Source organism: Lepidochelys kempii, chromosome 3, assembly GCF_965140265.1.
Source record: "Lepidochelys kempii isolate rLepKem1 chromosome 3, rLepKem1.hap2, whole genome shotgun sequence".
Taxonomy (NCBI): domain Eukaryota; kingdom Metazoa; phylum Chordata; order Testudines; family Cheloniidae; genus Lepidochelys; species Lepidochelys kempii.
This window is the reverse complement of record NC_133258.1, coordinates 31639878-31665573: the sequence shown is the minus strand read 5'-3', so window position 1 is coordinate 31665573 and position 25696 is coordinate 31639878. Positions and strand designations below refer to the sequence as shown.

Here is a 25696-nt window from a genome sequence, read left to right as displayed (position 1 = left end):
TGCAGGACTTTCTTAATGATGCATGAATGCCTGGGTGTGAGGTGTTTGTTTTAAGTAAGACCACCATTGTAAGGGGAGTGGTCACTTTAGATAAGCTATTACCAGCAGGAGAGTGGGTTTGTGTGTGTGGTGGGGGGGGGGGTGAGAAAACCTGGATTTGTGCTGGAAATGGCCCAACTTGATTATCATACACATTGTAAGGAGAGTGATCACTTTAGATACCCACCCCATTCTCCTGCTGGTAATAGGTTATCTTTTCATGTTTTGTGTGTATATAAGGAGGTATCTTTTCATGTTTTGTGTGTATATAAAAAGATCTTCCACACTTTCCACAGTATGCATCTGATGAAGTGAGCTGTAGCTCACGAAAGCTTATGCTCAGATAAATTGGTTAGTCTCTAAGGTGCCACAAGTACTCCTTTTCTTATTGCACAAGGACAATCTCACTCTCTTACCTGCTGGAGTCAAAGGCCAGTGGCATGTAAGGTCACAATGACTGAGAACATCATTAGCTGCAGTGGATAGCTGTTGATATCTTTTGTGCCTTGTCAGGCATTATTTATTCTACAGTATGGTATTGCAATACCTTTCCATCTGTTGGTCCAAGAGGTATCCCTCACTTCATCTGCCAAAGCAGACGTAGTGTGCTGGGAATAGGCATTTCCTCTCATGTCTACCTGGTTTAACTCACTAGTGTCCCAATATGTGGCCACTACTGCATACTAGCAACTACTTGGAGCCATGGGTAAAAGCTGGATAAGAAGTGAGGACCAGTGAAAAAGAACCACTCAAAAAGTGTGATTGTCCTGATTTTCGGAGGTACTATCTCTCCTTCTGGGAGCTATAATCAAGTAAACTAGTGATGGTTGCATGTTATTCAAAAAATACTATAATTATGTTTACCATATTCATAAAAGTAGTTAGTCTGAAGTCTTTGGGAGTACATGCATTAGTAGGATGAGCATAATTTAATCCATAATAAGAGAATCCATTTATTTCTATACCACTCATCAATATAGTATCTGAGTATCTAATTTCAGAGCCAAATTACACGTTTTTTAGAGTAGCAACAAGACTTTTTAAAAGGTGTATAATTTTGCTAGTACCAGAATACTTTGCTCTTTCAAGCATGTTCCTTTGTATTTTGTGCTGCTGGTTGTATATCTGGAAATGTGACTTCAGGACACACGCACAATTACTGCAAAAATATACTCCATGACATCATATTGCACAGAGATTAGTTCTTCTAAAAAGTATTAACAAGTAATGAGACTGTTTAAGCATCATAATATTCACTGACACACATACCATATGGACAAAAGTGCCTACTGCTAACCTTTAACACTTAGGGAAAAATTTGTAAAACTTAATCCCTGATGTAACTCCATGAATTTTATTGGAGTTATACCAAGGATGAATTGACCCAACATGCCTCCCTGGGTTTTGCATTCATATTTTACTTAATTTCTCCTGCAGCCTAAGGCAGATTCTACTGAGAAATTCATTTGGTTTTAAACTCATAGCTTTCAACTGTGTCAGGTAACAAAGTACAATCACTCATTGTAGACCCAAATGTACCTTTGTCACACAAACTTGGTCTGGTGCCTGCTTATTACTGCTATAAATTAGTGATGATAAAAATTCTGAACTTTGAAACAAGTTACATAAAGTGTGAGGCAGATGCAGTGTGGTTTACAGAAATGAGTACAGATTTAGAAGCCAAGAATACCTACATTCTAATCCCACCTAAACTTTATAAATGTGAATTATCCCATTAAAGTCAAAGGGAGCACAGGTGTAAGTGTCTACAGGATTGAGACCTTAGTTTCTATTTTTTACTGGGATCCAGCTATTTAAAACACAACTCTTTAGAAATATTTAGTTAGATTTTGGGGTAAAGTTTCAGAAGAACTGCTTTAGAGACAGCTTTCGCTAACTCTGAGTCATTGTCTAGTGGCAGTCAGTGTTTATTCCAGAACCTGAAAACCTACAGAGGTGTTGATAGTTATTACATGATGCATAAACTATTCATAGCAAATAATTTACCCAATGAATGTAGCCCTTATTTCTTATTCTCAAATTTTCTTTGAGAAAACTCACCATGCCACAGCAAAAAGTGCCATTTTGAGAGGTACCTTAATAGCCTGTAATTTTAATATAAAAATAAGTTTATACTCTTCTGTCAGTATATGTGCTCTATCTGTACTCAGAAAGTATGAAAAGTATGTTTCAGCGCCAAATTGGGCTGGGATCTTACGACAGGAGTTACAGGAATGTGTATTACAAGTCTCAGAACAATAGTGCCTTGCACCTAACCAGAGAAACTGGTTGTTCTGTTTACGTGAAGTAAAAAGATAATCCCTTCCCCAAATAACTTACATTCTAGGTTCATAATAAGACACACCAGGTGTGAGTGGCCCACAAGGTTTACAGCGAAACAAGCACATTTTGAATGAGAAAGAGAAGTAACAATTTTCTCCTTGTCTACCCATTATCAGTGGACAGAGTTTTTGCAGACATCACAGCAGAAATGAGTCTTAAGGTGGGATTTGAAAGAAGATGGCTTTAGGATGTTTTTGAGGAGTTTCCGGGGGGGGGAGGGGGCAGCAATGTATCTGAGGGAGAAGCTGAGAACCTTGGTAGAGCAAAGGTGGCAGTTGACATCACAAAAAATCAGTAGAGCAAGTAGGTATGGCAAGGCTAAATCCTGAAGGGACTTAAAGACATAAACAAATTGTGCGTTTGATTTAGGGAACCAGGGGAAACCAGTGGACTCCTGAAAAGAGCGGACTGATGTGGTCAGAGTGATAAGGGAAGTCTGGGAAATTTGGCTTTTGCTTTCAATCAATTCCACAAGCATTACATTCACTCTCAAATTGGGGAAAAGGGTATATTTTATTTAATTGTTTATAACAGTTACATATCCAGTTAGGGAAAAGATCTGTGCACCAAAAGCCCTCTTTGATAAAAAGCTGTGTTGTGCATAGAGAGATTTATGCTGATTGATTAATTCCAGGAAAATAACTATGTATAACACAAACCTCTGCCAGTGTGCTACTATTATTATTTAACTTTCTACCATGCCATAGGTGTTTATTAACATTTTACAGAAAAATATAAAGGCAAGTGTGAGTTCCCCATAAGGCTTTGTCGAATGGGGAACTCACATTCCCTTATGAATATATATGACATAACTGGAATATCTTCTATGCTACATATGCCATGTAACATATCTATGTAAAGGTTATGATCTACTGAATCTATTGAGCCTATTTGTATGCGTGTAGCATTTTTGTATGCAAAGTTATGAATATTGGCCGTGTACTGGCTTGATTTCTGAATAACCTTAGTAGAGTATTTGGTCAGTTCCTGGAGAAAGGAATTGGCAAAGTTAAGTGCCCAATCTAGAAGCACTTGAGGAACAATTCATCTTGGAATGCTCCAATCCACATAAGAAGTCTTCCTGGAGACATTCAACATACCATGTGGGCAATGGCTTCTGCCTGCAAAAACTGTGAGTCATGCATGGACATGTGACTTGCCCAGGTGACTCCAGAACTCCATTTTGGAGCTGGACTTCGCACAGAAGAGAGGAGGGGTCTCCACCCACAAGAGAGAGTCTATTTAAGCCCATGGGAGACCCCTCCATTTTGTCTTCAGCTGGCTAAAGAGAGAGCCTCTCCACCCCCAAGAAAGAAACTGGAACAAAGGGCAATAACTACAGGGGGTGTGAATGATTACTGGACCCGGACTAGAAGGAGATCAGTCTGTAAAAGGAAGCTTACTGGAACTGGTGAGATTTTGTCTGTATTCAGTTTTATTAGACATAGACTTGCGGGTTTTATTTTATTTTTTGCTTGATAATTCACTTTCTTCTGTCTATTAGTACTTGGAAACACTTAAATCCTACTTTCTGTATTTAATAAAATCACTTTTTACTTATTAATTAACCCAGAGTATGTATTAATACCTGGGGCGGGGGAGGGGGGCAAACAGCTGTGCATATCTCTCTATCAGTGTTACAGAGGGCGAACAATTTATGAGTTTACCCTGTATAAAATGGATTTATTCAGGATTTGGGCCCCATGGGAGTTGGGTATCTGAGTGTCAAGGACAGGAACGCTTCTGTGAGCTGCTTTCAGTTAAGCCTGCAGCTGTTAGGTTCAGACCTGGGTCTGGGTTTGCAGCAGGCTCAAACCAGGCAGGGCACCGAAGTCCTAAGCTGACTGGGCAGGAAAGCAGGGGCAGAAGTAGTCTTGGCACATCAGTTGGCAGCTCCCAAGGGGTTTCTGTGATCCAACCCCTAACAGCAAGTACCAACCCTAAAGAGATTACAATCACGCTGTGGGCCCAATCCAAGAAGGTTTTGAGTGCTTCCTGAAAATTGCATTTAGTTCAGTGACAGTTGAGGATGCTCGTCACTTTGCAGGAACAATCCTTAAATTAGACAGGATAGGATAACAAAGAAAGGATGTGGTGAGGACAAGGGTTACAACATTGAAAGATTATGACATGCTTTATCATATACACATCTTGTTCCTCTGTTTATATTACATGCACATATTTTAATCAGGGCTGTCAAGCGATTAAAAAAATGAATCGCAATTAATTGTGCGATTAATCATGCTGTTAAACAATAATAAATACCATTTATTTAAATATTTGTGGGTGTTTTCTACATTTTCAAATATATTCAATTACAACAGAGACTACAAAGTGTACAGTGCTCACTTTATATTTATTTTTGATTACAAATATTTGCACTGTAAAAAACAAAAGAAATAGTATTTTTAATTCACCTAATACAAGTACTGTAGTGCAATCTCTTTATCATGAAAGTTGAACTCAAATGAAGAATTATGTACAAAAAAATAACTGCATTCAAAAATAAAACAATGTAAAACTTTAGAGCCTACAAGTCCACTCAGTCCTACTTCAGCCAATCGCTCAGACAAATAAGTTTGGTTACAATTTGCAGCAGATAATGCTGCCCGCTTCTTGTTTACAATAAGAAAAGGAGTACTTGTGGCACTTTAGAGACTAACCAGTTTATTTGAGCATAAGCTTTCATGCGCTACAGCTCACTTCATCGGATGCATTCAGTGGAAAATACAGTGAGGAGATTTATATAGACACAGAACATGAAAAAATGGGTGTTATCATACACACTGTAAGGAGAGTGATCACTTAAGATGAGTTATTACCAGCAGGAAAGCGGAGGGGGGGGGAGAAAACGTTTTGTAGTGATAATCAAGGTGGGCCATTTCCAGCAGTTAACAGGAACATCTGAGGAACGGTGGGGGGGAAATAAACATGGGGAAATAGTTTTACTTTGTGTAATGACCCATCCACTCCCAGTCTCTATTCAAGCCTAAGTTAATTGTATCCTGTTTGCAAATTAATTCCAATTCAGCAGTCTCTCACTGGAGTCTGTTTTTGAAGTCTTTTTGTTGTAATATTGCAACTTTTAGGTCTGTAATCGAGTGACCAGAGAGATTGAAGTGTTTTCTGAATAGTTTATGAATGTTATAATTCTTGACATCTGATTTGTGTCCATTTATTCTTTTACGTAGAGACTGTTCAGTTTGACCAATGTACATGGCAGAGGGACATTGCTGGCACATGATGGCATATATCACATTGGTAGATGTGCAGGTGAACGAGCCTCTGATAGTGTGGCTGATGTGATTAGGCCCTATGATGGGGTCCCCTGAATAGATATGAGGACACAGTTGGCAACGGGCTTTGTTGCAAGGATAGGTTCCTGGGTTAGTGGTTCTGTTGTGTAGTATGTGGTTGCTGGTGAGTATTTGCTTCAGGTTGGGGGGCTGTCTGTAGGCAAGGACTGGCCTGTCTCCCAAGATTTGTGAGAGTGATGGGTCATCCTTCAGGATAGGTTGTAGATCCTTGATGATGCGTTGGAGAGGTTTTAGTTGGGGGCTGAAGGTGATGGCTAGTGGCATTCGGTTATTTTCTTTGTTGGGCCTGTCCTGTAGTAGGTGACTTCTGGGTACTCTTCTGGCTCTGTCAATTTGTTTCTTCACTTCCGCAGGTGGGTATTGTAGTTGTAAGAATGCTTGATAGAGATCTTGTAGGTGTTTGTCTCTGTCTGAGGGGTTGGAGCAAATGCGGTTGTATTGTAGAGCTTGGCCGTAAACGATGGATCATGTGGTATGGTGTGGTCTGGTGAAAGCTGGAGGCATGGTAGGAATAGCAGTCAGTAGGTTTCCGGTATAGGGTGATGTTTATGTGACCATTGTTTATTAGCACTGTAGTGTCCAGGAAGTGGATCTCTTGTGTGGACTGGTCCAGGCTGAGGTTGATTGTGGGATGGAAATTGTTGAAATCATGGTGGAATTCCTCAAGGGCTTCTTTTCCATGGGTCCAGATGATGAAGATGTCATCAGTATAGCGCAAGTAGAGTAGGGGCATTAGGGGACGAGAGCTGAGGAAGTGTTGTTCTAAGTCAGCCATAAAAATGTTGGCATACTGTGGGGCCATGTGGGTACCCATAGCAGTGCCGCTGATCTGAAGTTATACATTGTCCCCAAATGTGAAATAGTTATGGGTGAGGACAAAGTCACAAAGTTCAGCCACCAGGTTAGCCGTGACATTATCGGGGATACTGTTCCTGATGCCTTGTAGTCCATCTTTGTCTGGAATGTTGGTGTAGAGGGCTTCCACATCCATAGTGGCCAGGATGGTGTTTTCAGGAAGATCACCGATGGATTGTAGTTTCCTCAGGAAGTCAGTGGTATCTCGAAGATAGCTGAGAGTGCTGGTAGCATCGGGCCTGAGGAGGGAGTCTACATAGCCCGACAATCCTGCTGTCAGGGTGCCAATGCCTGAGATGATGGGGCGTCCAGGAGATCCAGGTTTATGGATCTTGTGTAGTAGATAGAATACCCCAGGTCAGGGTTCCAGGGGTGTGTCTGTGCGGATTTGTTCTTGTGCTTTTTCAGAGAGTTTTTTGAGCAAATGGTGTAGTTTCTTTTGGTAACCCTCAGTGGGATCAGAGGGTAATGGCTTGTTGGCCCCTATGGATGTAGAAGCCCTCTACGCCAACATTCCCCTCCCCCCCACCCGCTCTCCTGCTGGTAATAGCTCATCTTAAGTGATCACTTTCCTTACAGTGTGTATGATAACACCCGTTTTTCATGTTCTGTGTGTATATAAATCTCCTCACTGTATTTTTCACTGAATGCATCCGATGAAGTGAGCTGTAGCTCAATAAAGCTTATGCTCAAATAAATTGGTTAGTCTCTAAGGTGCCACAAGTACTCCTTTTCTTTTTGCAAATACAGACTAACACGGCTGCTACTCTGAAACTTGTTTACAGTGTCACCTGAAAGTGAGAACAGGCATTCACACTGCACTGTTGTAGCCGGCGTCACAAGATATTTACATGCTAGATATGCTAAAGTTTCATATGTCCCATTCCAGAGGACATGCGTCCATGCTGATGATGGGTTCTGCTCGATAACGATCTAAAGCAGAGCGGACTGACATGTTCATTTTAAGCATCTGAGTCAGATGCCACCAGCAGAAGGTTGATTTTTCTTTTTTGGTGGTTCAGGTTCTGTAGTTTCGGCATTTGAGTGTTGCTCTTTTAAGAATTTTGAAAACATGCTCCACACCTTGTCCATCTCAGATTTTGGAAGCACTTCAGATTCTTAAACCTTGGGTTGAGTGCTGTAGCTATTTTTAGAAATCGCATGTTGGTACCTTCTTTGCGTTTTTTCAAATCTACTGTGAAAGTGATCTTAAAACGAACGTGTGCTGGGTCATCATCCGAGACTGCTATAATATGAAATATATGGCAGAATGGTACAATAAAACAGGAGACATACAATTCTCCCCCCAAGGAGTTCAGTCACAAATTTAATTAACACTTTTTTTTTAACAAGCATCATCAGTATGGAAGCATGTCCTCTGGAATGCTGGCCGAAGAATGAAGGGGCATACAAATGTTTAGCATGTCTGGCACGTAGATACCTTGCAGTGCTGGCTATAAAAGTGCCATGCAAATGCCTGTTCTCACTTTCCGGTGACATTGTAAATAAGAAGCAGGCGATTGGCTGAACAAGAAGTAGGACTGAGCGGCCTTGTAGGCTCTGAAGTTTTACATTGTTTTGTTTTTGAGTGCAGTTATGTAACAAAAAAAATCTACATTTGGAAGTTACACTTTCACAGTAAAGAGATTGCACTACGGTACTTGTATGAGATAAATTGAAAAATACTATTGTTTTATCATTTTTACAGTGCAAATATTTGAAATCAAAATAATATAAAGTGAGCACTGTAGACTGTGTTGTAATTGAAATCAACATATTTGCAAATGTAGAAAAACATCCAAAAATATTTAAAGTTCAGTTGGTATTCTATTGTTTAACAGTGTGATTAATCGTGATTAATTTTTGAGTTAATTGCATAAGTTAACTGCGATTAATTGACAGCCCTAATTGTAATAATATAGTTTGAGGGGGCCCAGTGCATAAAGAGGAGGGAAAAAATCCTTTCAAAAGTAGCTACATAGATTAATATAAAAAGGTGGTTGCAAGTCTTCATTATAAAGTCCTAACTTAGCCCCCTTATACCTGTTTGGTTTGGAAAATTAATTTGGCCTGGAAATTGTCAGATCTACTGTTAAGTAAAGAGAGAGGTTTTTGCAAAGTCTGAAGAAAATTAAACTGAGTTATAGAGCAGTAAAATAATACCCTGATTTGAAATGTTGACTTTTGTCTGATGTCTTCATCACTGTCTAGCTCAAAAGCTACTTGTTACTATCCCCACTTGAAACATTCATAGAATATCAGGGTTGGAAGAGACCCCTGAAGGTCATCTAGTCCAACCCCCTGCTCGAAGCAAGACCAATTCCCAGTTAAATCATCCCAGCCAGGGCTTTGTCAAGCCTGACCTTAAAAACCTCTAAGGAAGGAGATTCTACCACCTCCCTAGGTAACGCATTCCAGTGTTTCACCACCCTCCTAGTGAAGATGTTTTTCCTAATATCCAACCTAAACCTCCCCCACTGCAACTTGAGACCATTACTCCTTGTTCTGTCATCTGCTACCATTGAGAACAGTCTAGAGCCATCCTCTTTGGAACTCCCTTTCAGGTAGTTGAAAGCAGCTATCAAATCCCCCCTCATTCTTCTCTTCTGCAGGCTAAACAATCCCAGCTCCCTCAGCCTCTCCTCATAAGTCATGTGTTCTAGACCCCTAATCATTTTTGTTGCCCTTCGCTGGACTCTCTCCAATTTATCCACATCCTTCTTGTAGTGTGGCGCCCAAAACTGGACACACAACTCCAGATGAGGCCTCACCGATGTCGAATAGAGGGGAACGATCACGTCCCTCGATCTGCTCGCTATGCCCCTACTTATACATCCCAAAATGCCATTGGCCTTCTTGGCAACAAGGGCACACTGCTGACTCATATCCAGCTTCTCGTCCACTGTCACCCCTAGGTCCTTTTCCGCAGAACAGCTGCCTACCCATTCGGTCCCTAGTCTGTAGCGGTGCATTGGATTCTTCCATCCTAAGTGCAGGACCCTGCACTTATCCTTATTGAACCTCATCAGATTTCTTTTGGCCCAATCCTCCAATTTGTCTAGGTCCTTCTGTATCCTATCCCTCCCCTCCAGCGTATCTACCACTCCTCCCAGTTTAGTATCATCCGCAAATTTGCTGAGAGTGCAATCCACACCATCCTCCAGATCATTTATGAAGATATTGAACAAAACCGGCCCCAGGACCGACCCTTGGGGCACTCCACTTGATACCGGCTGCCAACTAGACATGGAGCCATTGATCACTACCCGTTGAGCCCGACAATCTAGCCAGCTTTCTACCCAACTTATAGTGCATTCATCCAGCCCATACTTCCTTAACTTGCTGACAAGAATACTGTGGGAGACATTGTCAAAAGCTTTGCTAAAGTCAAGAAACAATACATCCACTGCTTTCCCTTCATCCACAGAACCAGTAATCTCATCATAAAAGGCGATTAGATTAGTCAGGCATGACCTTCCCTTGGTGAATCCATGCTGGCTATTCCTGATCACCTTCCTCTCATGCAAGTGCTTCAGGATTGATTCTTTGAGGACCTGCTCCATGATTTTTCCAGGGACTGAGGTGAGGCTGACTGGCCTGTAGTTCCCAGGATCCTCCTTCTTCCCTTTTTTAAAGATTGGCACTACATTAGCCTTTTTCCAGTCATCCGGGACTTCCCCGGTTCGCCACGAGTTTTCAAAGATAATGGCCAATGGCTCTGCAATCACAGCTGCCAATTCCTTCAGCACTCTCGGATGCAACTCGTCCGGCCCCATGGACTTGTGCACATCCAGCTTTTCTAAATAGTCCCTAACCACCTCTATCTCCACAGAGGGCTGGCCATCTCTTCCCCATTTTGTGATGCCCAGCGCAGCAGTCTGGGAGCTGACCTTGTTAGTGAAGACAGAGGCAAAAAAAGCATTGAGTACATTAGCTTTTTCCACATCCTCTGTCACTAGGTTGCCTCCCTCATTCAGTAAGGGGCCCACACTTTCCTCGGCTTTCTTCTTGTTGCCAACATACCTGAAGAAACCCTTCTTGATACTCTTGACATCTCTGGCTAGCTGCAGCTCCAGGTGCGATTTGGCCCTCCTGATATCATTCCTACATGCCCGAGCAATATTTTTATACTCTTCCCTGGTCATATGTCCAACCTTCCACTTCTTGTAAGCTTCTTTTTTATGTTTAAGATCCGCTAGGATTTCACCATTAAGCCAAGCTGGTCGCCTGCCATATTTACTATTCTTTCGACTCATCGGGATGGTTTGTCCCTGTAACCTCAACAGGGATTCCTTGAAATACAGCCAGCTCTCCTGGACTCCTTTCCCCTTCAAGTTAGTCCCCCAGGGGATCCTGGCCATCCGTTCCCTGAGGGAGTCGAAGTCTGCTTTCCTGAAGTCCAGGGTCCGTATCCTGCTGCTTACCTTTCTTCCCTGCGTCAGGATCCTGAACTCAACCAACTCATGGTCACTGCCTCCCAGATTCCCATCCACTTTTGCTTCCCCCACTAATTCTACCCGGTTTGTGAGCAGCAGGTCAAGAAAAGCGCCCCCCCAGTTGGCTCCTCTAGCACTTGCGCCAGGAAATTGTCCCCTACGCTTTCCAAAAACTTCCTGGATTGTCTATGCACCGCTGTATTGCTCTCCCAGCAGATATCAGGAAAATTAAAGTCACCCATGAGAATCAGGGCATGCGATCTAGTAGCTTCCATGAGCTGCCGGAAGAAAGCCTCATCTACCTCATCCCGTGGTCCGGTGGTCTATAGCAGACTCCCACCACTACATCACTCTTGTTGCTCACACTTCTAAACTTAATCCGGAGACACTCAAGTTTTTCTACAGTTTCGTACCGGAGCTCTGAGCAGTCATACTGCTCCCTTACATAGAGTGCTACTCCCCCACCTTTTCTGCCCTGCCTGTCCTTCCTGAACAGTTTATAACCATCCATGACAGTACTCCAGTCATGTGAGTTATTCCACCAAGTTTCTGTTATTTCAATCACGTCATAATTCCTTGACATCACCAGGACCTCCAGTTCTCCCTGCTCGTTTCCAAGGCTTTGTGCATTTGTATATAAGCACTTGAGATAACCTGTTGATCGCCCCTCATTCCCAGTATGAGGCAGGAGCCCTCCCCTCACAGACATTCTTGCCTGTGCTTCCTCCCGGTATCCCGCTTTCCCACTTACCTCAGGGCTTTGGTCTCCTTCCCCCGGTGAACCTAGTTTAAAGCCCTCCTCACTAGGTTAGCCAGCCTGCTGGCAAAGATGCTCTTCCCTCTCTTCGTAAGATGGAGCCCGTCTCTGCCCAGCACTCCTCCTTCATGGAACACCATCCCATGGTCAAAGAATCCAAAGCCTTCTCTCCGACACCACCTGCGTAGCCATTCGTTGACTTCCACGATTCGACGGTCCCTACCCAGGCCTTTTCCTTCCACGGGGAGGATGGACGAGAACACCACTTGCGCCTCAAACTCCTTTATCCTTCTTCCCAGAGCCACGTAGTCCGCAGTGATCCGCTCAAGGTCATTCTTGGCAGTATCATTGGTGCCCACGTGGAGAAGCAGGAAGGGGTAGCGATCCGAGGGCTTGATGAGTCTCGGCAGTCTCTCCGTCACATCGCGAATCTTAGCCCCTGGCAAGCAGCAGACTTCTCGGTTTTCCTGGTCAGGGCGGCAGATAGATGACTCAGTCTCCTGGAGGAGAGAGTCCCCGACCACCACCACCCGCCTTCTCCTCTTGGGAGTGGTGGTCGTGGAACCCCCAACCTCAGGACATCGCATCTCATGCCTTCCAACCAGCGGAGTCTCCTTCTGCTTTCTCGCCCCAGACATATCATCTGGTCCACTCTCCGCAACGGTACCTGTGGAGAGAACATGAAAGCGGTTAGTTACCTGTGTCTGTGTTACTGGAACCCGGACATTCCGCTTACCTCTTCTGGAGGTCACATGTTGCCAAGCTTCTTCACTGGCCTCTTGGCTCCTCTGTGCAACCTGCTCTATATCTTTAGAGCTTTGTGCCCCTAGAAGCCTATCCTGAGCCTATCCATATAATAAAGTCTCCTTCAAAATGTGGGTGCCAGCTATTTCTGAGATAATATAGGCTGTAATTAGAGTTGATTGTTGTCATGGACAGTTTGGGGCCCAAACCTTCTCCCCCGATGCCAATAGAAATTGTTTGCCAGTCTTCAGTGGTAGCAGAATCAAGTTGAGATGTGTGTGTAAGCACCTTTGCCCCTATTGTCTGTTTGCATTTATTTTTCTCGAGGTGGGAGGACTTTGAATTAAGTCTGTCTGTGCCCCTAAGCAAACCTCCCCAGGGAGGTCCCTCACAAATCTTGCCCCTAGCAGTGTGGTACCACTCCAGATTGGGGTGGTAGTGACAGGAGCCACCCACATATGAGCTGTGTGGTGGGATTCCAACACCATCACCACGCTTTGAGCAGGCTGAGACCTCCCTTCCTCCATGGATCATCACTCCATCTTCAGACAACCTGAGGTCTATCTCACTCAAGGGAAGACTAGTCCCCACCCACCTGACGAGAGGACTGCATGCATAGGGTCCCTTGCCAACACCGCACCAGCGTAGCCATGTTGCGGTGGAAACAATCAAGGCACCCACATAGATGGAATCCTCCTTAGGGGTGGTGTCATAATCCCCTGCTCCCAAGAATAGTGGGCTAGCAGCACATTTAAGCCTGGCCTACATATAGTTTTTGTGCCAGGATAATTATGGCAGTTATGATTTTTACTAATATGTCATACTGGTATAAATATCCTTATGATGGTATAGATCAGCGGTTCTCAAACTTTAGTAACCTAAGGACTCCCACTTTGTTTTAAAATTTCTCAGGGACCCCCAAGTCGTCCCCTGCTCAGCCCTTGCCTTGCCCCCTTCCCAAGGCCCCACCCCTTCTCCAAGGCTCTGCCCCCGCTCACTCCATTCCCCACTCCTTCCGTCACTCGCTCTCCCCCACTCTCACTTTCACCAGACTGGTGCAGGATGGGGTGCAGGGTGCAGGCTCTGGGAGGGAGTTTGGGTGCAGGAGGAGTTGCGGGGTGCAGGCTCTGGGTGGGAGTTTGGGTGTAGGGGGGTACAGGCTCTGGGCTGGGCTGGGGTTTGGGGTGCAGGAAGGGATGAGGGGTGCGGGCTCTGGGAGGGAGTTTGGGTGCAGGAGCGGGCTAGGGGGAGAGCTCTAGGAGGGAGTTTGGTTGCAGAGGAGGGGCAGAGTGCAGGCTCTGGGAAGGAATTTAGTTGTAGGAGGGGATGCGGGCTCTGGGCTGGCCACAGGGTTGGGGTATGAGGGGTGTGGGCTCTTGGAGGGAGTTTGGGTACGGGTTCTGGGAGGGAGTTTGGTTGCAGGAGGAAGTGCAGGGTGTGGGCTCTGGGAGGGAGTTTGGTTGCTGGAGAAGGTGCGGGGTGCGGACTCTGGGGGGTGGGGAGTTTAGGTGCAGAAGGGGGTGAGGGGTGCGGGCTTTGGGAAGGAGTTTGGGTGCAGAACGGGGTGCGGGCTCCGCGAGGGAGTATGGATGCAGGAGGGGGTGAGGAGTGCGGGCTCTGCCAGGGATTTTGGGTGCAGGAGTGGGTGAGGGGTGCAAGGTCTGGGAGGGTATTTGGGTGTGGGGTGCAGGCTCTGATCTGGTGGAGGGGGTTGGGGTGCATGAGGGGGTGAGGGGTGTGGGCTCCGGCTGGGCGGTGCTTACCTCAGGAGGCTCCGGAAAGCTACTGGCACATCTCTCTGGCAGTGTCTCCTAGATGGGATGGCCAGGGGGTCTGTGCACGCTGCCCCTGCCAGTTCCTGGCCAATGCGAGCTATGGAGCTGCTGCTCAGGGTGGGGTCAGCACACAGAGACCCCCCTCACCCCACAGGAGCCGCGGGGATGTGCCAGTTGCTTCCGAGAGCGGCACAGAGCTGTGGCAGGTAGGAAGTTGCGCCACCAGACTTTTAGCATGCAGAAGGCACTGGGAGGGAGGGGGAGGAGTTGATCAGGGAACCCCAGGGGTCCACGGACCTCAGTTTGAGAAATGCGGGTATAGCATATTCCCCTTCCCTTATGAGAATGTTATACCAACATTTGTGTGTAGACAAGGCCTAAGAGGAATAGGAGAGTGCACATCTCTCAGAAAGGCTGCATATAGACTTAGGTAGACATTCCATTGAAGTCAATGGGACTACTCATGCTTAAAGCTAGACATGTGCTAAAGTAGCTTGTTATCCTGGCCCCAGTAATCCAATAAGTCTTGTCTGTCTCTAGATGTACAGTATACAAAAAAATTAAGTATTTAAGAAAGAAGGGGATGCAGTTTGATAAATCAACAAATGTACAAATTTATGCATAAAGGCAAGTTAAACTTGTTTGTCTTGGCAGTTCATTAAATTATCATTATGAGATTTTTTTCTTCTGCAAGTACTACATTAAATGTGAGTTTCTGCCCTCCTATACAGTGTATGAGAACAGAATTTGGCTCCACCATTTTCCTTATTAATGTTCATAATGCTCTCTTTATCTGGAATTCTTTATCTGCTTGTTTCTAAATAGTATAATAAAAGGAGAGCATTCTAAATGGTGCATTGAAAGGTTAAATAGCATGAGTCAGTTGGCATCATTCCATCTCTCACTCTAAATTGGCAGCAGCTTCATTTTTTTTCCTAACAAAAAAATTAAATATATGTATCTGCCTACAACAAAAACAATTCATAATGACAATCAACTCCACCCTCCACATTCAACTCCGGTGGATAACATTCAACATGCATAGTTGTAGTGAGCAAACCACTCTGACACCTTACTGCTTCGTTATTATTTTATTTAACTGTGTCTGGGTTTTGCTTTATTTTGCACTGACATTTTAAAAATTATGGCAATACCATAATATGGTTACAAAGGGTTTTTTTTCCTAAAATAATGAAATGTAAAAATTAAAGCTCCTATAGCAACATTACCTTGGACTATATTTCCTGTTTTGATTTTAACTGTGAGGGAGGTATATAATTATTGCTGTGGGAAAAGTTAGTAAAGAGTTACTGTATACCTTTATTCTCAAAAATAGTTTAAGAGCACACCCAATGAAATTAAGTAAGGAAATATAAAACAGTATTTTTTTTACACAATATGTAATTAATCTGTGGCACCCACTGCCACAAGATAGAGGCTCAGAGCTTAGCAAGATTGAAAGAAAAGAGTTAGACATGTATAGGAATAATAAGAACATAATTACATTATACATGATATACAGTTATAAGGGATATAAATCCCTATTCTCCAGGGCTTAATAATTAGTCTTAATAAGATAAACACTAACAATGAGATTTGGGAGAAATTTCTCCCCTGGCTCCGTTATTATGTGATTAACCATTATAAGGTTAATTGCACCTTTCTTTGAAACATCTGATATTAACGATCGTTTGAGAGAGGATACTGAATTAGATGAACCATTGATCTATTTTCCCATTAGGCACAATTTCTCTTTTAAATATTTTATTCAACCATATTTCTATAGTAGGTATTTGGTTTTGCATCCATAATGCTGAAATACTTTGAGACCTGGATTCTGCAACTGATAGCATGCTGATGGACTCCTGTGCCTATGTGGAGCTCCATTCTGCAGCAGGCCTCCCATAAACTATTTGGGTCTGCCTGGCTGCAGTCAGAACAGATTCCTGTTTAGAATCCTGCTATCTTCATGTCATTTAATTTCAGTAAATCAGGACACTTCCTTAACACCACAGTAACGGGAATTTGAGTCCTGTATACAGAGGCAGATTACAATTTTGTGGGGCCCAGGACTAGAGCAAATGGGAGCCCCTCCCCACCCCTTCTGCCTGCAGTCCCCTGGTGCCCACCCCAGTGCTTCTGCCAGGGAGCAGGGTCAGAGTGTGGGGGCTTACCCCACTCCCCGGCAGGCGCACTGGGTGGGAGGAGTGGGGCAACTTCCCACACCCCGACCCCGCTCCCTGGCAGGAGCGCCGGGCAGAGCAGAGCAAACCCCCATGCCCCGACCTGCCTCTTCCCCGCCCCCGCCCCCCAGCAGGAGTGCCAGGCAGAACAGGTCAGGGCGTGGGGGCATCACAATTGGCCGGGGCCCTTGGGCACAGGCCCTGTTGGCCCAGTGGCTAATCTGCCGCTGCCTACATAATATATCAATTTTCTAACACCAGATCAGAAACTTTTCAGTTGGAAAAAGTATGAAGTATGTTTTCTGATACTATGGCATGTTATCCAACATTTTGCTGCAAATGTTGTGTCTAATTTATTTTGTAAAACTCATGGGAAAATAATCAAATCCTAATTTTTCTTTGCTAATTTCTGCACAGTATTTGTAGCAGCTAGTGCTGTATCCTTCCAATCTTCTGAGAGATTTGTTCATTCATTTCCTTTTTCTGGACTAGCTTCATGTTGTCAGTATCGCTCTGTAGTTCTGCAGAAAAATGTACATATCTATTTGTTACAACTAATTATCTTGTAATTGTCTGATGGAGCTAAATCTAATTTAAACATTTTCTAATCCTTAAGGCAGTGGTGGGCAACCTGCTGCCCGCGGGCCATAAGCGGCCCATCAGGGTAATCTGCTGGTTAGTATTGGGCTGAGCTAGTTTGTGTGGGTACCACTGCCCTCTATTGAATGGAATCAGCACGACTTGATTGTGTTTTAGCCCCTATACTGCTAGCAGCTATTCAAGATTCTTTTTTGTTGCTGTAGAAAAAGGAGGTTCATAGTTCTGTCCCCACTGTTACTATGAAGTTTCAAATGTCATGATATGGTGCAGTGACAACTGACATCCTAGATGGCCAACAGATTTTTTTACAATCTAAGAGGATTTGAATGTAAGTATTTATCTTATCCTGGAAATGTCAAGTCTGTTTGATAACAGCGTACGTAGCTATTCTGCCTTGAAAACTACTTTCACAAATTCAAGATTTTCAAAATTGATAAGTGAGTGCCTGAAAAATAACTATGGTAATATTAATAATTAGGAAAGTTAACATTCATGGTTCCAATAGGATTCTTTGTATCTTATGACCTAAGAAGCAGTTTACATCTGTTTTTGGTCTCCTGTTTGGTATGTTCAAATCCTCTAGGTTTATTTAAAATAAATTTACACAGACAAGAAAAGTGTCAGCAATGTAAATTCCATTGATTATGGGGATGATGGAAGACCTCTTTGCCTAGCAGATGGAATATGACTTGATCTGAGGAAGAGATACATCTTTTTCTCCAATTTATCTGAAGATAGTTTTTGAGGCTAGATAAAAAGGCGCCTTGAATTATATTTGACATATTGGTGTTAGGGGGCTTATTCCTTCACCCACTTACTTCCCTGGTCCTTCTCACATGAACAGAGAGCAACAATACCCGAAGTCCAAAGGTGCAAACAATTCGATGTTTATTGGGGTGAACTTCCAGCAAGCATGATTCCAGTTTCCTTCCTTAGTATCCTCCTTCCCAGCTCTGACACCACAGAGCCTTACACCTGTGTCCCTGTTCCGATTCCTGCCCTTAGCCAAGCATGATTCCAACTTCCTTACTCCCATTCCCTGTTCCCATTTCCCCCTTTAGCAAAACATGATTCCAATTTTCTTACCCCCATTCCCTGTTCCCATCTCACACACCCACATGCCCACCCCCACCCACACCCCGTCACTTCCTCATTGACTACAGATTATATAGTAAAACTTGAGTTCTGCTTAGCTATACCTTAACCAATCATTTTCCTGAAATTTAACTAACCAATCCTAACATATTGTAACATGATTATGTAACCAATTATATCCCACCACCTCAATTAGTTTACACCCAGCAAAATTAATTATACAGCAGACAGGAACAATCACAGAACCAGACAGAGATTATACAGACAAACAACAGCAAAGTGGGAACTATAATGACAAAACAATACAGAAGTGAGGATTTCACATCCCAGCTATTGATAAGTGAGTTCTTGCCAGACAGGATGCTATCAAACTAAGTTTCCTTTTACATTTTCTAGGCACTTCCCTTTCTCTGGAGGTGATAGGAATACAATCCTGTCCTGATAGTGCCTAACAGCCCAATAGCACCTTATTTCAGTGTGACTAGTTTGGAATGTGAGGATGTGACCGTTCGCTTCCCAGCTTATGGCTGCCTCTGCTGCTTAGCCAAAGGCCTGAGCCTAAGAACAGGGCCTCAGACTGTCACAGTAAGAGAAGGCCCTTACACCAGCAGACAGTGATTTTGATTCTTTCTTTTATACCTCTATCACTAGCCAAGTGATAAGAATACACCTAAATTCTTAGAGTACAGGCCTTTGCAGACAGGCCTGAATATCTATATCCTAACAATTGGTACTCCCATTATGGAGTAAATTAGAAATTTTCCTACCTCACATTTGGCTTCACAGCCTCACTATATTGACCAAAATGCACTCAAGATCGGAATCTTTTGGCCAGCAGTGTTGGGACTTCACCTGCACTTGCACCCTGAGTGCCCCCATTCTCCCTACCTGAGGACATAAATGGCACAGCAGGGTCAGTCGCCCCTTAATTTCTTTGACGATAGAGTCCAGGTATTACAGGATGCTATAACAGCAGGGAAAGATTAAAAAAAAAAATCATTCTTAGTGCCTGTCAAGGTTCCTCCCCCACTCTGAACTCTAGGGTACAGATGTGGGGACCTGCATGAAAAACCTCCTAAGCTTATCTTTACCAGCTTAGGTCAAAACTTCCCCAAGGTACAAAATATTCCACCCTTTGTCCTTGGATTGGCCGCTACCACCACCAAACAAATACTGGTTACTGGGGAAGAGCTGTTTGGAAGCGTCTTTCCCCCCAAAATACTTCTCAAAACCTTGCACCCCACTTCCTGGACAAGGTTTGGTAAAAAGCCTCACCAATTTGCCTAGGTGACTACAGACCCAGACCCTTGGATCTTAAGAACAATGAACAATTCTCCCAACACTTGCACCCCCCCTTTCCTGGGAAATGTTGGATAAAAAGCCTCACCAGTTTGCATAGGTGACCACAGACCCAAACCCTTGGATCTCAGAACAATGAAAAAGCATTCAGTGTTTTACAAGAAGACTTTTAATAGAAATAGGAGTAAATAGAAATAAAGAAATCCCCCCTGTAAAATCAGGATGGTAGATATCTTACAGGGTAATTAGGTTCAAAACATAGAGAACCCCTCTAGGCAAAACCTTAAGTTACAAAAAAGATACACAGACAGAAATAGTTATTCTATTCAGCACAATTCTTTTCTCAGCCATTTAAAGAAATCATAATCTAACGCATACCTAGCTAGATTACTTACTAAAAGTTCTAAGACTCCATTCCTGGTCTATCCCCGGCAAAGACAGCATACAGACAGACAGAGACCCTTTGTTTCTCTCCCTCCTCCCAGCTTTTGAAAGTAGCTTGTCTCCTCATTGGTTATTTTGGTCAGGTGCCAGCAAGGTTACCTTTAGCTTCTTAACCCTTTACAGGTGAGAGGAGTTTTCCCCTGGCCAGCAGGGATTTCAAAGGGGTTTACCCTTCCCTTTATATTTATGACAGTGCCAGGCAGGGAATAGAATTCTTAAGGGCAGTTCTAGGCTTGTCAACAGCAAGAGCAAACCTGTATCAAGACAGATTCAACATCATGGTAGATCTCAGTCAATCAATTACAAAATGATCCTCAAATATCTGTAAGAATGTGTCTGAGACTTCTCAGTCACTTAGCCTCTTTCATGTTCATCACACAGCATCTTCACCTTCAGGGCATAAAAGAATTGTTGAAATTAATCTACCTTCCAAACAGGCACCACACTGATATGAAAGTTCAGGTTCCTCGAGAAATTCGTCCCACTAATTGACCCTCCAAAATTAAAGACCTGGGCTCTTCTCAGGTATCTGAAGCTTAACTTAAAAATCAGACACCATGTGAATTTAGATAGTAATATTTAGAAAATAATGCCTAATACTTCTCTACCCCGATATAACACGATCCGATATAACACGAATTCGGATATAATGTGGTAAAGCAGCACTCTGGGGGGACGGGGCTGCGCACTCCGGTGGATCAAAGCAAGTTCAATATAACACGGTAAGATTTTTTGGCTCCCGAGGACAGTGTTATATCGGGGTAGAGGTGTAATTGGGAATCCGAAGTTGGAGGCTTGCAGAGGAGTATCTCTTCTTCCAAAATAAGTCCAAACATTTTGATTCTTTTTCCTTGGCTGTCATCTTAGATCCTTGATGCCTAGATATCTCCCAGGCACCTCTCAGAACTAAAAAAACTAGAGACCAGATATGTATAGAAATATGCAAATTCAGATGAAGGCACCTGCTACCACCTGTCAGCTGTTTTAGGTGTAGGTGGAATAGAAGCTGGTGTCTGTCATAGATGGAGCCTGTGCAACAAAAGTCCTTTGTTGATTGGCATAGACAATCACTCTGGCACTGAGGAGAATGTTTAATAGTTTTGGGGATTTCTCCTGCACTACCTCGACCAGTACCTCTAGCACGTCTACCATACAACAGAGTTGATACTGGAATGCTTTGTAGTCATCAGGATGGGATTGTGAGGCAGGGACTCCAGCCTCAACTGAGGAAGATAAGGAGATAGCTACTGCAATAAGCATTGCTGCCCTTGTGTTTTTTGTGATGTACCTGTTCCTGATGCAACTCAGTGTGTATCATCTGGAATGGTGGTTGTTGCACCCTAAGAGATCTTACGGGGGAAGGAGAACTAACCCTGGAGGAGGCATTTGAGGTTAGCTTCCTTGCAGGTTGGAAACCCATAGGGCCAAGAGTGAGTGCCCTAAGGAAAGGTAGCAGGGAACCGTGGGGGTGGATATCAGACAGTGCCCTTCTCTAGATCCCTTATGTCCATGAGGGTAGTAATAGGACTTGGACTCCCTGTCTGAAACATACTTTGCTCCAAGGCTGAGAGAGAGAAGGACTATTCCTTCTCAGGGGGCAGAGCCGATTTAAGAGGGGTCCTGGGATGCACCACAGGGAGTTAATGCCATAGAAGTACTCAGTACTACAGCTGAGGAAGTGCCCAGTAGTGGTGGCTCATGCAGAACTGATACCATGAGAGGTTTCAGAATAGCAGCTGTGTTAGTATGTATCCGCAGAAAGAACGAGGAGTACTTGTGGCACCTTAGAGACTAACAAATTTATTTGAGCATAAGCTTTCGTGGGCTAAAACCCACTTCATTGGATGCATGCAGTGGAAAATACAGTAGGAAGATATATACACACACACAGAGAACATGAAACAGTGGGTGTTATCATACACACTATAACGAGAGTGATCAGTTAAGGTGAGCTATTACCAGCAGGAAAGAAAAAAAACCTTTTGTACTGATAATCAAGATGGGCCATTTCCAGCAGTTGGCAAGAACATGTGAGGAACAGTAGGGGGGGGGGAATAAACATGGGGAAATAGTTTTACTTTGTGTAATGACCCATCCACTCCCAGTCTTTATTCAAGCCTAATTTAATGGTGTCCAGTTTGCAAATTAATTCCAATTCAGCAGTCTCTCGTTGATACCATGAGGTTAAATCAGGGCTGAGAAGTTTGGCACAGTAAGTGTCAGGATCCTGACAAGGGCATTCTGGGCCAAGGGTCAGAGCAGGGGCAAACCTGAAGCAAGGAGTAGCAGAGGAATTCATAGTCAGGTCCAGGCCAGGGTCAATACCGAGGATCAGGGTCCGAGTCAGGAAGTGAAGTCCAAATAAAGCCAAGATCAAACCAAGAATTCAAGAGCAAGGAGCAGGAATGATCATGGCAGCTATAGAAGATCCACACTATTGCCTGGACACTTCTTGGAATGCCCCTTAAATTTATATAGGGCAGTTTGCCAATCAGAAGCCGTGGGGCTGCTGTCTGTCAAACTCTTGAAGTTGAAGCAGAATTTCCCATGGTCTGTGTCGCCAGAGAGTCATGGGAAGTGGAATGCAACTTGGTTACAGCTGCCACTGAGTGGCAGCCTGGAGATGTTAGCTGTCTGGTAGCTCTACAGGCCTCACTACTAGACCCATAGGCCTTACAATAAGCAGTGTATTGGAGACCCTCAGCACTGGTGTACTAGAGGGTGCTGAGTATATCAGCACTGGTACCGCTGATGCCTGTACCAACAGTCCCAGAGATGGTCCTGCAGAGTCAGCACTGGAGGCAACCTGCTCCTTAGATGGCACCACAACTCAGGGACTGGACTCCTTCACAGTCCTATTCCAGACGTTGATCTACCCTTCAAGAAGGCAGAATGGAGAGACATCTGCATCTTCTTACTAGGTTCCTGAGAAGGCAACCTTTGTCTATGCTCTTTAGAAGATGGGTGCTGTTTCCTACTTCTCGGCAGATAATGAAGAGGATTTGTTAGAAGTCACAACCAAGGAGGACGTTTTAGAAGCAGGGCCCTGGGAGCTGGCAGTCAAGTCAGAGCTCACCAGAGCACTTTTAGATGTAGATTGCTCAGATCCAGGATGATCAGGTTTACCCAATCAGAAGTATATCTCATTGATATGTTCAGCAGAAAAACTTCAGGCAAACCTCTCTCACCATCTGAATTTGTTTGGAAAATGAAGCACAGATGGAGCACTTTTCCAGAATATGCCTCTACCCAAGTAAAACAGGCATCTCGAGTAGCGATCGTTAAGAGGCATAGCTGCCTTACAAAAGGGCAATATTTAAAACACAGAGATTTGGACTCACTGGATGGGCTAGAATCCAGTACTAGGTACTAACAATGTTTTTAAACTAACAAAAACTAATCCTCACGCTACACCTGTACTATTGTGAGGGGTTATACCATCCGTGCATGGGAAAAGCAAGGGTTAAAGAACAGTTCTTGGCCCAAGAGGCCATGCTCCCTAACCCCTGCCGGGTATGCTTCCAGTGGAGGGAGCATTTACAAGGGAGCAGCTCAGCTCTGTCTGGGCTGACTGAGGAGATGAGCGGTTGTGTGCCACAGCCTCTCGCCAGGAAGCCACCAGGACTCTAAACCGCTGGGGGTCAAGCCTCTTAGCTGCACACCAGGGATCCAGCCGAATGCAGGAGCCAGGTGGGATGGCTTGCTGTTGTCAGCTGTGGAGCTGCTGGAAACAAAGCAGAAAGGACACAAGAGAGACCCCACATCCAACCCTAGAGATGATGCCAGAGCAACTGGGACTAGGGTAGGAAGTGACCCATGGAACACGCTTGGGCCTGGGACAACCAGACAACCCCTGACAACTAAATACTAAAAGTATATACAATTAGATGGATTGAGTCGCAAAAGGCACAAGAGAAAGTGAATATTGCTAGCAGTTCCATCTCGCAGTGTTAAGAAGGGTGTTAAGAAGGAACTAAAGGATGGTCACCCCCGTTCTGCCTTTTATGGCCTAGGGTGGGAAGCATGAGGATAGAAAGGTCGCAGGCATGGTCCCAATATATACCAATGGCCAAAAAATTCTTGTCAGGAACCAGGACGTAGGTGATCTGGCCTAATGGTCAGAGTGAAAGTCGGAGTCAGCACTTGAGCCAAAGATCAGAGTCAGGAGTCTGAGCCAATGGGTAGGAGCAAGCTGTAGTGGCAGAAACCAGAGACAAGGCAAGGATCAGGCACAGAGCAGGACCAAAACAGAAACTAGCAACAGGAGCAAAACGGGAATAGGGTTGCATGCAGATTGCAGGAGGCAGGCAAAGAGCGGGTTCCAATGTAGCAGAAACAGGGAGTCTGCACTGTTGCTCAGACAAGCCACCTGGGTCACTTCCTGGCTTAAGTAGTGGGTATGAGCCAATCAGATGCCCCAGACTCTGGGTCATCCCAATAGAACTTCCTGTGGGTCCCGACCTTCCAAGATAAAGACAGACAAAGCAGCCCCTCATTCCTTGGTGGCAATGAGGCAGTGTCATAAGCTTATAGTCCTACTGCCCTGGGTTCTAGATTCACAAAAACTGAGGACCTGCGCCCTCAGATCCTTACAATCCTGATCTTGAGTGTATGAGGTTCATGTGCACCAGAAGTGAAATACGGACAAGCACTCAAAAGAAGAGTAATTGGATTTCTACTACTGCCTTTTTGATTCCATCTGCTTTGAACTGGAATTTCCAATGTCAAAGAGGCCATTGACTGAAAGAGTCATATTCCTTTTTAATTTGTGTTGATCAGTGATTCAAGAAACCACACTAACTCCTGATATTCCTGCTGGGAAACATATTGTGAACTAAATATGCATGGCCTTATGTCTTCAAAATATGTTAAAAGAACTTGATTAAACTATCAACTCCAAGAAGTAAGTAACTATGTCTCTTTTGCATATAAACCGCTATTACTAAGTGACAGAGAGAACCAGTAAGAAATCTTCTCCCATGCTCTTTTGGAGATGCTTGTTTACTAGCTCATTCACAATTCAAGACCTTTGGGGCTATCTAGGCTAACGTCCAGTTCTTATTAGAGAATTCTATAGGTGATGGCCAGGGAAACCACTCATTGGGCTGACACTTGGGAAGCAAGATAATCCCTGTCCTGTATCCACTTCAGATCACATTTTCCTCCCTTATTTTTGCCTCTTTCCCTCCTATTTTGTCCTTTTTCCAACTTATTGCTCTCATTATTTCCTTTGTCCTTTTTAGGTGGTTATAGGTCATAATTAATTTCTTCTCTCCCCAGAAATTTACCCCATTCTTTGAGTTGTGGTGAATCCCACCTTCCAGCACCACTTGTTTGTATATTAGCTTTAATTCTGTTTTTGTTTTGTTATTATTACTATTATGCAATATTTAGATCACAGCAGTACCCAGAGAACCCAGTGTCCTAGACAGTGTAGGCATATATAAAGAGACGTGGTCAGTGTCCTAAGGATTTTGCTTAAGTGAACAGTAGCTAATCTACATTTAGAATTTTACACACGTTGGGCCACATCCTGAGGTTTTGACTTTTGGGGCATTTAACTGGGTAAAAATTGAAAAAGATGCACAGGATTTGATCCACAGAATGTTGTATGCATTGTAATTGTAGCATTAATAAATTACTACTCCCCCATATATAAATTCTAATGTAAGTGTAAATATTTTTTGTGTAAGAACTGAAAGGAATGGCAGAGCTATATTTTCCTTCTTGTCCTGTTAAGATCTGGAACTGCCCTAAAGAGATCAAAGGGACACAGCTCTGGTGAACAGGGTGTGGTCATAAAAGTTTG

At 43.9% G+C, this 25696-nt stretch overlaps 1 long non-coding RNA gene across 2 annotated transcripts in view; it reads left to right on the top strand.

Moving 5' to 3' along the window:
- The window catches only part of LOC140908602 (uncharacterized), a 140040-nt gene that overhangs the window by 3238 nt on the left and 111106 nt on the right, over nt 1-25696 (top strand). The window lies entirely within an intron of this gene.